This window comes from Lissotriton vulgaris, chromosome 7 (assembly GCF_964263255.1).
Source record: "Lissotriton vulgaris chromosome 7, aLisVul1.2, whole genome shotgun sequence".
NCBI lineage: Eukaryota > Metazoa > Chordata > Amphibia > Caudata > Salamandridae > Lissotriton > Lissotriton vulgaris.
Genome location: NC_141695.1, coordinates 458,216,965 through 458,232,587, shown reverse-complemented (window position 1 = coordinate 458,232,587; position 15,623 = coordinate 458,216,965).

Below are 15,623 nucleotides of genomic sequence, written 5' to 3'. Positions count from 1 at the left end.
CCCCCAGGGCCCACTACACACTTGGCACGTGGCGGGCCCATCAAACATAATTTTTTTTTTAAATGGCAGCTAGGGCCTGCTGCGTGCCCAGTGTTCGGTGGACCCAAAACAATGCCCCCTGGGCACGCGGCAGATCCAACAAACATTTTTGTAAAATAATGGCAGTCAGGGCCCGCTGCGTGCCCGGTGTGCCAGAAAACAATGCGCCCCAGGGCCCGCCGCACACTGGGCACGCGGCGGGCCCAACTATAACTTTTTTTTTTAAATGGAAGCTAGGGCCTGACCCGGGCCCTGTGTGCAGCGGGCCCCAAAACAATGCCTCCAGGGCCCTCTGCACACTGGGCACGCGGCGGGCCTAACTTACTTAAAAAAAACAAAAAAAATCACGTCAGCCAGGGCTTGCTGCGTGCCACTCTCCCCAAAACAGTGCCCAAGTCAACTAACTAAAGAAAATAAGAAATCATGGCAGCCAGGGCTCGCTGCATGCTCCCTGCGCGGTGGTCCACAAAACAATGCCCCCAGGGCCTGCCGCACACTCAGCATGTGGCGGGCCCAACAAAAACCATTTAAAAAAAATTGTTGCAGCCAGGGCCTGCCGAGTGTGACGGTTCCCAAAACAATGCCCCCTGTGCTCGCTGCACACTGGGCACGCGGCGGGCCCAACAAACATTTTTGTAAAAAAAATGGCAGACAGGGCCCCTTGCGTGCCCAGTGTGCGGTGGGCCCCAAAACAATGCCCCCAGGGCCCAACTTAGTTTAAAAAAAAGATATCATGCCAGCCGAGGCCCACCGCATGCCCAGTGTGTGGCAGGCCCATAAACAATGCCCCCTGGGCCCGCCGCACACTGGGCACGAAGCGGGCCCCAACACAGTAAGCAGCAGAAGTACCTGCCTTACCTGGGCCCAACGATGCTCCACAGCAGCCAGGTGCAGACTGCAGTTCAGCAGTCAGCCTCACTCAGAAAGGAATCAAGAATGAAGAAAACAGCACAGCAGGGCAGGTGAGGAGTGTAAATAAACACCACCTCGCCTGCCTAAAGTGATGCCCCTCCTTCTACTGGCCCCGTGGCGAGAGCCACTGGGTCAATAGAAGAGGGGTCTGGATTTCGTTGGCATTTTTGTAAAAATCGGTGCATTTTTACAATACATCTGATTTTGCTATTTTTTGGCAAATCACGAAAACCTGGACGGTCTGTCTAAGGTAAATGCATGGGCATTTTGCGTTTTGGGATCCCCACCCCCTTTTTTCTTGGCCCCCGCTTGGCAGATCACCCCAACACTTTCCATACACAAACTAGTTCAAAAGTAGCACATTTTTTAAACATTTCATGGAGATTTTTCAAACAGTGCCAAAGTTATTAACAACACAAAAAAAATTCTATGGACCAGCTGACCTTTCACAACCCAGAGGTGACTGCCACTAGGGTGTGTGTGTGTGTGTATACCACCACTTTTTTCTTAAACCCTGAAAATCACCCTTCCCTCCCTTTACCTCTACCCACACCTTAGCCCTTAATTCACCCTTACTTCCCCCGACATCTACCCACACCTAAACAGTAAGTGTCAAGCCCTTACCTCTACCCCACCCCTTATGCTTAAAATCACCATTACCCACCCGTTACCTCTTCCCATACCTAAATTGCTTTTTTTTTTTAAATAACATCAAAATGTATGCTATTTAAATATATGCTTACTTTCCTGGTAAAGTACTGCGGGGTAAGAGATGCAGGGTAAAGGTAAACACCTATGAATGTACTTAACTGCGGAATACAGAATGCGGGGAAAAGGCAACGTTTTAAGAAAAGAAAAGGGGGCAGTGTAGAAATATCCCGACACACTAGGCCTCTTGGGGGTATCCCAAAGGGAATCGGTTGGGTCAAAAAAGCATTAAAAAAATAGATTTCAGGGGGATAGGCAAATGAAACACGGACTTCAATGCTTCATCAGTAATTGACCCCCAGGTGGGCAGGTCCGATAATAGGGGAGGGGGGCGCACAGGCCCCTCCTTCTAGGGCTTAATACCCTGGGGACCACCACCTTATTTATTTTAATAGGTGTGGCCTCTCAGGCCCTCCTGGGCCCGGGGACCACCACCTTCCCGGGACCACATTGCTAAAATAAATTGTGGACCCCCACCCCCGGGGACCACCACAATTTGGGGCAAAACATAACATTAATGTAGGGGGGACTTGTTAACCACCCCGCCAGATGGTCAGAAACGTGCAGCAAGAGAAAAAATAGAGATCAGAAGTGAGCACCCATATAGTCTTGTCGTGCTGGCAAAATGATACCAAAAGGGGATGATGGACGGAGTGCTTGAGCAATTCAAACACTCACTCCCAGTCAACTGATCTGGGTTTAATCCATCATCATTCTTTAGCTCACTCCACCATCCCAGCCCAGTTCAGACATGGCCATATGCAAATCAGTCTGCCCCTGTGCCTCATGGGAACAGTTCAGCCCGAACTGCCAAGCCATGTCTTCCCTGGACCAGAAACAAGCATCCTGGGACCGGTTTCGGATTCATAATCCTCATCAGCCAGGCTATGTTGAATCCAGTGGTAGAGTGAGCAAGGGACCCATGTCTGGGCATACCCTGCCAACTCAGGGCAAACAAAGCGATACCAAAAGGGGATGATGGACGGAGTGCTTGAGCAAATCAAACCCTCACCCAAAGTCAACTGATCTGTGTTTAATCCATCATCATTCTTTAGCTCACTCCATCACCCCAGTTCAGACATGGCCATATGCAAATCAGTCTGACCCTGGGCCTCACGGGAACAGTCCAGCCCGAACTGCCAAGCCATGTCTTCCCTGGACCGGAAACAAGCATTCTGGGACCGGTTTCGGATTCATAATCCTCATCAGTCAGGCTATCTTGAATCCAGTGGTAGAGTGAGGAATGTATTGCCATTGTGCAACATTCCATCCATCATCTTGTGTGTTTTCCTGTTCGCCCTATGTGGTAAGGGTATGCCCAGAAGTGAGTCCCGTGCTCACTATGCCACTGGAGTCAAGCGATCCAGGCTGATAGCCAGAATCCAGTCCTAGGATGCTTGATTCTGATCCAGGGTAGTAATGGCTTGGCAGTTCAGGCTGGACTGTTCCCATGAGGCACAGGGTCAAGACTGATTTGCATATGGCCATGTCTGAACAGGGGTGGCGTGGTGAGCAAAATAACGATGGATTAAACCCAGATCTGTGACAGGAGGTGAATGTTTTGCCATTGTGCAACATTCCGCCCATCATCTTGTGTGTTTTGCTGTTCGCCCTATGTGGGAATGGTATGCCCAGACGTGGGTCTCGTGCTCACTACGCCACTGGAGTCAAGCTATCCTGGCTGATGACGGCTGATAGCCAGAAACTGGTCCTAGGATGCTTGATTCTGGTCCAGGGAAGACATGGTTTGGCAGTTCAGGCTGGACTGTTCCCATGAGGCACAGGGTCAAGGCTGATTTGCATATGGCCATGTCTGAACTGGGGTGGCGTGATGAGCAAAATAATGATGGATTAAACCCAGATCCCGGACTAGGGGTGAATGTTTTGCCATTGTGCAACATTCCTTCCATCATCTTGTGTGTTGCACTGGCAAAATGACATTTTGTGCGCGTCAACAGAAATAAAATTCTGTTCTGTTGCAGAGTTTATCGGTAACTCCACATTCTCTGTGAAACGCAGAGTTGCCGAATCCCACAAAGTTCGCTAATGGAGCCGAATTTTACACCCAGGCCTAGAGAAAAAAAAAACAAAGGTTACAAAAACATTATAGTTAAGAAATAGAATTCAAAAAACCTTAGAAATTCACTGAAAAAAACAAAGGTTACAGGGACATTACAGTTGGACATACATATCACTCATACAAAACTAGTGAAATTCAGTAGTTAAAGTTACCCGAGCTAACTATAAGGAAAATATTACTTACCTGTAATAATAGTTTTCCAGCATAAGACTTCTAGATTCACAATACTGTGTATATTCCCGCCATCTAGTGGTTGGAGTTTGGAAAGTGCCATGTATATTTATTTCTTTTTTTTGCTGTGGGAGGTTGTGAAACCTGATCCCTCTGGCAAGGCTACAACCCCCATTGTGTGTGTGCAGGCTCTTAGATTATTTTTTCCCCTTCTGCCTTGCGATTTTGGCTTATTGCTTAATAAGTCTAATATATATTGCCTAAGGGGCTGAGAATGCGGAGTCGATTTTTAAAAGGTGACTTCTTTATAAGTATTGTATACATATTTACAACTACACACCTTTTTCTACATGTATGTGTCTATATATATATATATATATATATATATATATATATATATATATATTTATATATATATATATATATATGCCAAATCCTCATTCCTCCCAAAGAACGGGGACTCTTTGCCGGCGGTGCGTCTCGGGTCGGAGGTTCCCGATATCCATTAGGCTTCACGTACTTTGCAGTACCACGCACTCGTCACAGAAAATGAAGAAGTAACTCCGTCTGTGTAGTCAATTTTGTAATTTATTGTTTAAACCATAAGCCTACAGAAAACCCTACGCGTTTTGGCGGGTAACCGCCTTGCTCACGGGTAAAGTGTTAGTCAATGGCCATAGATTATATACAGTGCACGTGATCTCAAAACATAAACAAACAACATAAAAAACAGACTTTCACAATTTTTTGGGTTCAGCCATCTTGCAATGGGTTTTGGGTCGCAGTTGGTAATGATATTCTAGATCAATTGTGTGACATCGGGAGACAAAGTAAATCATTCACTGACTTTGGCTGTCAAATGAAAACGTATTGTTGACCAATTGAGTATCTCATAATACAGTTCATCACAATCTATAAACAACTCGAAAATTGTAGTTTCGACCTGAGCATAATTAGCAGCTAACGAAAAGTATAATGTTTATTTTATGTTTTATATAAACCTGCAAGTGCATGATTCTATATAAACAGTCCTTCAACTGAAAAATAAATTGACGTCATCACTGTGTTCCATCAAAAGAAACATACATATATAACATGCCCAATACATTGTTATTGTTGATCATCCGACACCCAATTTAGTATGTCAATTGATTCTGAGCTACAGCCAAATTTACAAAGTTCATAATAAGCCTCCCTATTCTAGATTCAAGGGTGTAATACATGTGGAAGTTCAGATTAGTCAACAGAGGGGTAGGACCCTAGTAATGAGTTATTAATGCCAAGTGGCAGGGTTTTCAAGAACATTGGAAAATATTAAATATACATTAAGTTAGGCAGCTTAGACATGTCTAAACCATATTCACTTAAATAAATTCTGAGCCGTATCTGAACAAGCAAATTCCTTATCTAGTGTCCGGAAGGGCCATGGTATGTAATGCAATTGCCCAGTAGCTTTTCCAAATAAAGAGAAGAAACCCAATCATACTCAGAAAAATCGTCATAAAACTTAATCTATATAAACAATGCCCAAGTGGGTAAATACTAGTTCTTCATGAATTCCATGGTTCCTATTATTCACTCCAGTTAATTTTGTGTACAGTCCATACAGCTCATTCTTCCAATTTTAGTCCAATGAGGTCTGATCCCTTTCCTATGTCCAAGTCCACTTGGGGTGAATTGTCCCAATCTAAAAAGAAAACACCCATAGCTTATTAAGAACTAAACAGAAAATGAACCTCAACCCAAATTTAGATTCAACACCATTTTTTGTTACATTAAAACAAGTGCATCAAGTGAACGTTAAAAGCATTACGGAAGGTATTTAGACTCAGTATAATTCATAACCATCTCAAAGTTGGAACAAAGCAACCAAATCAGCCAAGGTTCGAAGTCATGAGTCCCCTACGGAGATAAAGATATTTATCATAATAAAATACAATGAACAAAATACCAGTTATCTCGGGAGGGTTCAAATGGAGTTTCACTGGTGAGCTAGTATTCCCCCAAGAACCAAGCCATTTCTTCCTCAGAATTCAGCCCTTTAGGGATCTTGGAATCTAGATTGAGAATATATTGTGATTCCAATTGTCGTAGTTTGCGAATTCTTTCGCCCCCCCCCCTATTGTTTGGTGGTATCCTGTCAACAACAAAGAAAAGTAACAAGTCACGATTACTATGATGGAATTCTTCGAAGTGACGGGCAAGGGGTGATTGTTTATCCTTATTTTGGATCGCTCTTATATGTTCGAACACTCGTTTTTTGGCAGCAAACATCGTGCTGCCCCCGTATTTCTTGGGACACGGGCATGTTAGAACGTAAACACAATGATCAATGATTACAGGTGTGAGTCTGTGTTATGTCCTAGGCAATATTAACCATTTATAATTGAATAAGCCTAACCATGGGAGAAGAAATGGAAGCAAAAAGAAGACTCAGGGCAACTGCAATGTTTGCCATGAAAAGCACTAAAACGCTAACAAAGGAACAAGGCGTGGAAACAACATCGCTACATCAAAAATATCTCAAAATGGAAAAAATGATGCGCAAAGAGATATCCAAATGGTGGGAGGCGATCACATTAGAAAAATATCAGGAAGAAAAAAAGAGTGCCTCGTGGGCTGAGGATTTTAATAGCCCCATCGTATGAAGATGCAGATGAAGAGTTAGCAGGAGAGTGGGCAGATAACCTTATGGACTGCTCAAATCGGATGCTATCGATACTAATTAAGCACACATGGGAGAACAGAGGCATTCTGATTATAGCTATTGATGAATTGAGAAGCGAGATTGAGAAAGAAGAAAAGGAGGATGTCTTCAAAAGTAAAATGGAGGAAATAAGAATAAGGATTGAGAAACATGAAGACGAAACAATAGCTAAGAAAGAACGTAAATTCCTGAGAGATGAGATCGACTATCGCTCTGGAAGAGTATTTACCTTTAGCCGAAAGTATGATAATCTAACCCGGAAAGGAATATAAGGCACATAGGATAAACTACAAAGCGCGGAAGCAGTAGATGGTGAAATCAGTGAGAGTGATATATCAGAGGATGGAACCCCACTGAGTGCAAATGTTACCCCCAAACCGACAAATTTTTGGAAGGAATTTCCGGTAATGAATCAAACTCAAAATCACTCCAACTGGCAAAAGGACAGAGGAAGAGGGAGGGGAAGAGGATTCACCGGACGCGGCAGAGAAAAAGGAAAAACTACAGGAAGTACAGTGACCTCCGGAAACCAAGCAGCAGAGGCGGCTGGAAAGGCAGCTACAACCCTCATGGGAGTGGAAACACGGGGCCAAAAACGACGTGGACGATGAACACCAAAAATGTGGTAAATTTATCCAATCATATTTTAACGAGTGATGAACATGATGTCTTGCAATTTGGTCTGTCATTCTGTCCTACTAATTCTTTCTCGTACCATCGGGAACGTATTGACCTGTTCTGTTTTCTAAGAAAACTTCGTCTTCATAAATGGAACAAATTAAAAGTCAAGGGGGGCACAACCAGTAGGATTCAAACAACTGGTGTTCCCGCCACACTAACAATTCATGAAGGAGAAACACTGATAGCCCTTGAGGAGCTTGAACGTGACAGTTCCGAACTGCCACCTATTGACGCTCAAATGTTGTGGTATGATACCAACATGAGCAGTCAGAATAACTTTAAACCAAAATCCACCTTTAACCCAGTGGTATTATCGAGTGGAATAGATACTTTTGAAGACCTTGTGGTGAAAGAGCTTAAAACTATAGCCAAAAGCAAAGCCTGGTCGAAGGATAATTTGACTAAAACTCAGAGGCTAGCAATTAAATCTCTGAAACAGGACAACAGCATAGTGAACCGCCAGAGCGATAAGGGCGGGAATGTGGTTGTCCTTAATTTATCAGACTATATTTCAGAAGGCTCGAGTCAACTGAGTAATCAGGAATGTTACGAACAAGCATCTAAAACTCGCATTGAGGAATCCAACAACACGTACTACAGTATGTTGAGAGACTGGCATAAAAACAGACTACTGGAGTACGATGAGTATGCCTTTCTTTTAAATAGGAATCCTAAAATTGCCATACTGTACTTGCTGCCCAAGCTGCACAAAAATCCAACTAGACCACCAGGGAGACCCATTGTCTCCTCCATGAACTCATTACTGGAGAACAGCTCCAAATATATTGACTTTTTTCTGCGCCAGTATGTAGAAACATTGCCATCGTACCTAAAGGACAGTCGCGATTTTTTGAAAAAAATCGAAAATGTAATCTGGAAGGAGAATTTTCTCTTAATAACTTTAGATGTGTGTAGTCTCTACACTTCAATTAGGCACGATGATGGTGCCAAGGCATGTGAACATTATCTGAAATCCAGATCCATCTAATTTCAACAACATAATGCTATGATTGTGAAAATGATTTATTTCTGTCTAGAAAATAATTTTTTTTATCTTTGATGGAAACTTTTATAGACAGAAACAGGGCACTGCCATGGGCACGTGCTTTGCTCCCTGCTTTGCCAATCTATTCATGGGCAGATGGGAGCAGGCAGTGCCCATGAGACATCATCTATATCACAGCCATGTGATATTATGGCTGAGATATATTGATGATTTATTTTTAATCTGGGATGGTAGTACGGAACTAGCAGAATCTTTTGTAGAGATTCTGAACAACAATGACTGGAATCTAAAGTTTGAGGGCACAATGAGCAGAACCAGTGCCAGATTTCTAGATCTGGAGATAACAGTATCAGGTGAAAAGTTAATAACTACCTTGTATAGAAAGGAAAATGCAGGAAACACACTTTTGCACGCAGAAAGCAGCCACCCTCCTATGCTTATCTGCAGCATCCCCTATGGGGAATTCCTTCGGGCGCGAAGGAATTGCAAAACAGAGGTAGACTTTGAAAGGGAATGTGACTTTATGACCAACAGATTTATTGAGAGAGGATACAATAAAGATGTTGTGATACTCTCTAGACAGAAGGCGAGCCAATTTACCCAGAGTGAACTCTTGGATTCCTCTAACACGAAACAAGAAATCACGAACATCAGATACATTTCTACTTATAACTCTGGTTCAATCAAGGTCAGACAATGCTTGGCTAAGCATTGGAAGGTATTAGAAACAGAAACAACCCTTGAGGAAGTTGTAAATAACTTTCCCAGTATCACATTCAGAAAGGGACAATCCCTCAAAGATAAGCTGTGTAGCAACGATACTGCGATAAAGAGAGATTCCGCATTAGACATTAAGGGATTCTATACTTGCATGACCTGCAAGGCCTGCAGATTTAGCTGTAATGTTAAGAAAGTCTTTCATCCTATTGAAAATGTGGAAAAGATGATTGATAAACATTTGACCTGTCTTTCTGATCATTGTGCTTACGTTCTAACATGCCCGTGTCCCAAGAAATACGTGGGCAGCACGATGTTTGCTGCCAAAAAACGAGTGTTAGAACATATGAGAGCGATCCAAAATAAGGATAAACAGTCACCCCTTGCCCGTTACTTCGAAGAATTCCATCATAGTAATCGTGACTTGTTACGTTTCTTTGTTGTTGGCAGGATACCACCAAACAATAGGGGGGGGGGGCGATAGAATTCGCAAACTACGACAATTGGAATCACAATATATTCTCAATCTAGATTCCAAGATCCCGAAAGGGCTGAATTCTGAGGAAGAAATGGCTTGGTTCTTGGGGGAATACTAGCTCACCAGTGAAACTCCATTTTAACCCTCCCGAGATAACTGGTATTTTGTTCATTGTATTTTATTATGATAAATATCTTTATCCCCGTAGGGGACTCATGACTTCGAACCTTGGCTGATTTGGTTGATTTGTTTCAACTTTGAGATGGTTATGAATTATACTGAGTCTGAATACCTTCCGTAATGCTTTTAACGTTCACTTGATGCACTTGTTTTAATGTAACAAAAAATGGTGTCGAATCTAAATTTGGGTTGAGGTTCATTTTCTGTTTAGTTCTTTTTAGATTGGGACAATTCACCCCAAGTGGACTTGGACATAGAAAAGGGATCAGACCTCATTGGACTAAAATTGGAAGAATGAGCTGTATGGACTGTACACAAAGTTAACTGGAGTGAATAATAGGAACCATGGAATTCATGAAGAACTAGTATTTACCCACTTGGGCATTGTTTATATAGATTAAGTTTTATGACGATTTTTCTGAGAATGATTGGGTTTCTTCTCTTTATTTGGAAAAGCCACTGAGCAATTGCATTACATACCACGGCCCTTCCGGACACTAGATAAGGAATTTGCTTGTTCAGATACGGCTCAGAATGTATTTAAGTGAATATGGTTTAGACATGTCTAAGCTGCCTAACTTAATGTATATTTAATATTTTCCAATGTTCTTGAAAACCCTGCCACTTGGCATTAATAACTCATTACTAGGGTCCTACCCCTCTGTTGACTAATCTGAACTCTCACATGTATTACACCCTTGAATGTAGAATAGGGAGGCTTATTATGAACTTTGTAAATTTGGCTGTAGCTCAGAATCAATTGACATACTAAATTGGGTGTTGGATGATCAACAATAACAATGTATTGGGCATGTTATATATGTATGTTTCTTTTGATGGAACACAGTGATGACGTCAATTTATTTTTCAGTTGAAGGACTGTTTATATAGAATCATGCACTTGCAGGTTTATATAAAAGATAAAATAAACATACTTTTCGTTAGCTGCTAATTATGCTCAGGTCGAAACTACAATTTGAGTTGTTTATAGATTGTGATGAACTGTATTATGAGATACTCAATTGGTCAAAAATACGTTTTCATTTGACAGCCAAAGTCAGTGAATGATTTACTTTGTCTCCCGATGTCACACAATTGATCTAGAATATCATTACCAACTGCGACCCAAAACCCATTGCAAGATGGCTGAACCCAAAAAATTGTGAAAGTCCGTTTTTTATGTTGTTTGTTTATGTTTTGAGATCACGTGCACTGTATATAATCTATGGCCATTGACTAACACTTTACCCGTGAGCAAGGCGGTTACCCGCCGAAACGCGTAGGGTTTTCTGTAGGCTTATGGTTTAAACAATAAATTACAAAATTGACTACACAGACGGAGTTACTTCTTCATTTTCTGTGCGGGTACTGCAAAGTACGTGAAGATATATATATATATATATATATATATATATATATATATATATATATATATCCATGAAGCTCATCACCCGTCACAGAAATCAAACTGCCAAATCTCACAGTGACGAAGAGTCGACCCACGAGTGCTGGTGCAAAGGTGGTTTATTCAATCAATGCCAGCGCTGCCGCCATGACGCGTTTCGCCTTCGAGGAGGCTTGATCACATGATCATATATATTTTTAGGTAGCTTGGTGTGCCCTCTTCCCAGAGGGGCATAAGTTGATATAATAGGAGATAAGCAGCCTAGTTGCTGCGTATTCCCTTGTCCGTTTTCTTATTACGTCTGTAATATTGAAAAGGGAGACAAATAGTTTTAGCTATTTGTTATCCCTTGGAAGTACTTATGTAATATCCTTATGTAGGGGCTATGCTAGAGTTCTCTCTTTTATTTACTTTGTTGTTATTTATTTTCCTTTATCCCCCTTTACCGGGGAGGTGGAAGGGTCATATGTGAATCTAGAAGAGTCTTATGCTGGAAAACTATTATTACAGATAAGTAATATTTTCCTTTTGCAGCATAGACGTCTTCTAGATTCACAATACTGTGCATCGATTGTGTAGCGTAGCGGTATTTTGTAACTGTGGAGGAGGGAGTGAAGTGTAGTTGTTCCCCCTACGATAATAAAAGACACAAATGGTTAAGAGTACCATTTGTTGCTTTTTGAGAGAACCGGAGTGGTTAGTTGTGTGTACCTAGTAGGTATCCATATGGCTTTCCTTTGAGGAAAGTACCCATATACGTACTCCTTTGCGTATTAATCTGTATTTGTTTTAAACATGTTAGATGTGACCAGGAACATTGGATGTTTTATTCAAATGGTTAAATGTTATAGGCCCATTCATCCTTGTGTAGGCTAACACCTTATTCCCTTGTTATATTCTGTGTGTGCTATTTTTAATATGGTCTTTACCAACCACTAGTTCTTTTTTTAATTTTTTTTATCTTTGATGCAATGGGCCGGTTCTTATTACCATAAGTAGATAAGGCTTAATGTTTTTTTGGGGTGCCTGGCTGATTTACGGGAGTACGTATTATTTTTTTTCTGATGCTCACCTTGGTAGCCCATACCACTGCAGGGGTATGATGATGCCCTGTTGAAAATTTGTTACCACCCTTCTGTGGTTATGGTATTGTAGAACATTAACGCTATTACATGCTTATGCGGCCTATTAATGTTCTTAGGAGAGAAAAGAGGGTAGAGGAAAGAAAGGCCTTACCCTATTATCTGCCTTAGCTTGTACATATAAACGTACCTGATGCTTTACAAGCTATATATCTAATATATATATTTTGATGTAGAAGCCCACATATGTGTGCGCTTATACTTTCCTTATGAAGAATACTCCACCCATGTGGTCTATCCAAATGTTGACTTGTACAGAAGAAGTTGTCCTGGACGTAGTTTGGCCACTGGGTTCAAGGAAGGTGGTGGACCTTTAACTGTATTGTGCATAGTGGGCCTTTTGGCTAACTACTTGCGAATGGTCTCCTAATTTTTATCAGGCTATTGCCTGGTGTTTTTTGGTATTGAGCTGCCTTGTGATTACGTGCAAGGGAGAAATACCGTAACATTTGACTGTGCTGCGTGCAGACCATGTTTATTTTCTACCATGTAGGCAGGAAGCCTGAAGAACTGCCCCCTGCTTTGTGTTCTTTCTGCCCTTATAGATGGTAATGGTAGTTGTAACGGGAACACGCCCTGGTTAGGTGTGTGTTGCGTTTTCCCTTATACCTTGTGATGAGTAGGAAGCCCCCTCCGGTGTGCCACATGTGGGGTATGTGTTCCTACATCCCAGTCAACCTGCTTTGCTATATGGTAGGCATATGCAATGTTTGAGTTATTGCTTTGATTGTGTTTGTGTTACTGTGTGTAGGTGCAGCACGTGGTGGTGGGGTGTGCACCCCCCACTGTGGTTGGCGAAATTCATGGTCGCGGTGAACCGCAGTTGGCCGGCCATATGGGATACCTTTTGAAGTCTTGGTGAACTCCATTGAAGAGCCCCCGGCTTCTTTATGGTGTTGAGAAAGGCTGCAGTGAACCTCCGTTGCCGGCTTTCTGATTGGAATCGGTGGCTAACTCCCCTTGAAGAGCTGCCGGCTCCCTCATGAAGATCAGTCTCCAGAGTAGGAGAAGACTTCCACCTTTTGGGCTCGCCACGCCCATAGTGTGTGTGAGGTGAGTGTGGTTGTGGTAAGCCCACCCCTCTTATGGTGATCAGCACATTTAGTGAAGCTGAATCAGCTTTTGTTATTGAAGCAAACATAATGAAGTGCTGCAAGTACATATTGCATTGGTGAAAGAAATGCTGTGTAGCGTGGGTAGATATGTACCTGTATGTTGGGGTTTGTAGTCTTGCTGAGTGAGACTCAATTGCCCCTTAGAAGTAACATGGCACTATGCATACTCTAAATGCACTATCTGTAGCACCGTCTGTTTTAGGCCTTATGTATTTTGTATATTTTACACCGGCCGCAGTAAACCACCCATAATGTATATGAGAAGATTGTGGTATGCCCCAGCATCTCGTGGCGATCAGTCCCCTTAGTGAAGCGGATTCGCCATTGATATTATAGCCAACTTAATGTTGTGTTGCAAGTATATGTTGTGGTGGGGTAATGAGGTCTAGCGTTTGAAAACTACGTACTTTTCTTCAGGGGTTTGTAGTCCTGTTGTGTGAGACTTATTTCCCCATTATAACTATGCCTGTTGTGTTTAACCTCTTCAGCTCATGACAAGGTCAACTCGTCATGGGTTTTACCTGCCCTGTGCTTATGACGAGTTGACCTTGTCATGAACAATGGTAAAACTCAAAGTCCAGCACACAGCGGGAAAACCCCTTAGCACCCAAGGTGTTAAAGACTGTGCATAGTGTTTATGTGACACACACCAAATTTAAAACATGGTTGCGCCGTCCAGTAGTGGTAAATAGAGGAGGGAGTAGGTATGTGTTTCCCCTTAACCGTCTGGGGACAGTTTTGCAACAGGCAACAAAGTGTACTTGCCTTGCTGAATGAGGAATAATGTGAGCAGCGCCAAACAAGCGGCTTTGCTCAAGATTTTTCCCTCATGCAACTCTGTTATTATAACCTATCTCCTTGGAGTTTCTGGTGAGCATCCTCTGTCTGCTGCATCTGCTGCTGTCTTTTCACTGAAGTCTTCGGGGAACCTCCGATCTCCATGGCGGAAAAAATAATCTAAGAGCCTGCACGCACACGATGGGGGTTGTAGACTCACCAGAGGATCAGATTTCGCGACCTCCCACATATATATATATATCAATCACTTTCCGAACTCCAACCACTAGATTGCGGAATATGCACAGTATTGTGAATCTAGAAGACGTCTATGCTGCAAAACTTACGTCCCCACAATGCAAAGCTTATGACCTCACATATTACATCACTCATGACATCTGAAATGACAATTCATATGACATCCACAGAAGCACTCACACACTCATTAACACCTTATACAACCACTCACATACCCATTCATACAAGTACTCACACAACCGCTAATTCATCCAAAGAGCCAGATACCCACTCACTCATTCATTCATTTAGGCACTCACAGAATCACTCATTCACCCATAAAGCTACTCATACAACCAGTCAGTCACTTACACATACAGTAAAGCCACTCATACAACCAGTCACTCACCCAAACAGCAACTCATAAATACTTCCTTCACCTATACATCCAATCACTCCCCCATACAGCCACTCACTCACCCATTTAAGCACTCACACACCCACATACTCACATCTGCTCACTCACCCAGACATCCATTCAAGGACACTTCCTTTACAATACAGCCACTCCCACAAACTAACTCACCCAAACAGCCAGTCACTCACCCATTCAGCCACTTTCACAGCCAGTCACTGACTGATACAGCCACACACCCACTCACAAATAATAACTTACACACCCCCTCACCAGCCAACTCACAAACCCATACAGCCAAACACACCCCCTCACCAACATGGTTACACACACACAGCCACTCACATACTTACTTATACACCTATACAGCCACTCACACGCACACTGACACACACTGACAACCCCCCCCCTCCCCCACCCCCCCCCCACGGACACTCACAAATGGATACGCACAGTCACAAAACCACTCACATAAAATATGTTACAGACAGTATTACTAAATAGTAGTACAGAAAGTACATTATTTTAACTTTTGTAGTACCTTAATATATATGTCAAATACTCAAACGTTTAGAAAACACTCACTGGATAATGCCATCAGTGATGTCACTGACCATGGCATAAGTGGTTTAATATGCGAAGTCATAAGCAGTGCATTGCAGGGGCGTAAGTTGTTGTTAGCTCAGGCAACTATAACTGATGAATTTCACTGGTTTTTGGATGGATGAAACGTGAGCCTAACTATAACATGTCTAACTTTTTTTAAAGTAAACATTTATATATTTTTTCTGTGAATTCAATCATCAAATATTTAGAAATCAACTCAAGTAATAATGTCCAAGGATACCAAGTG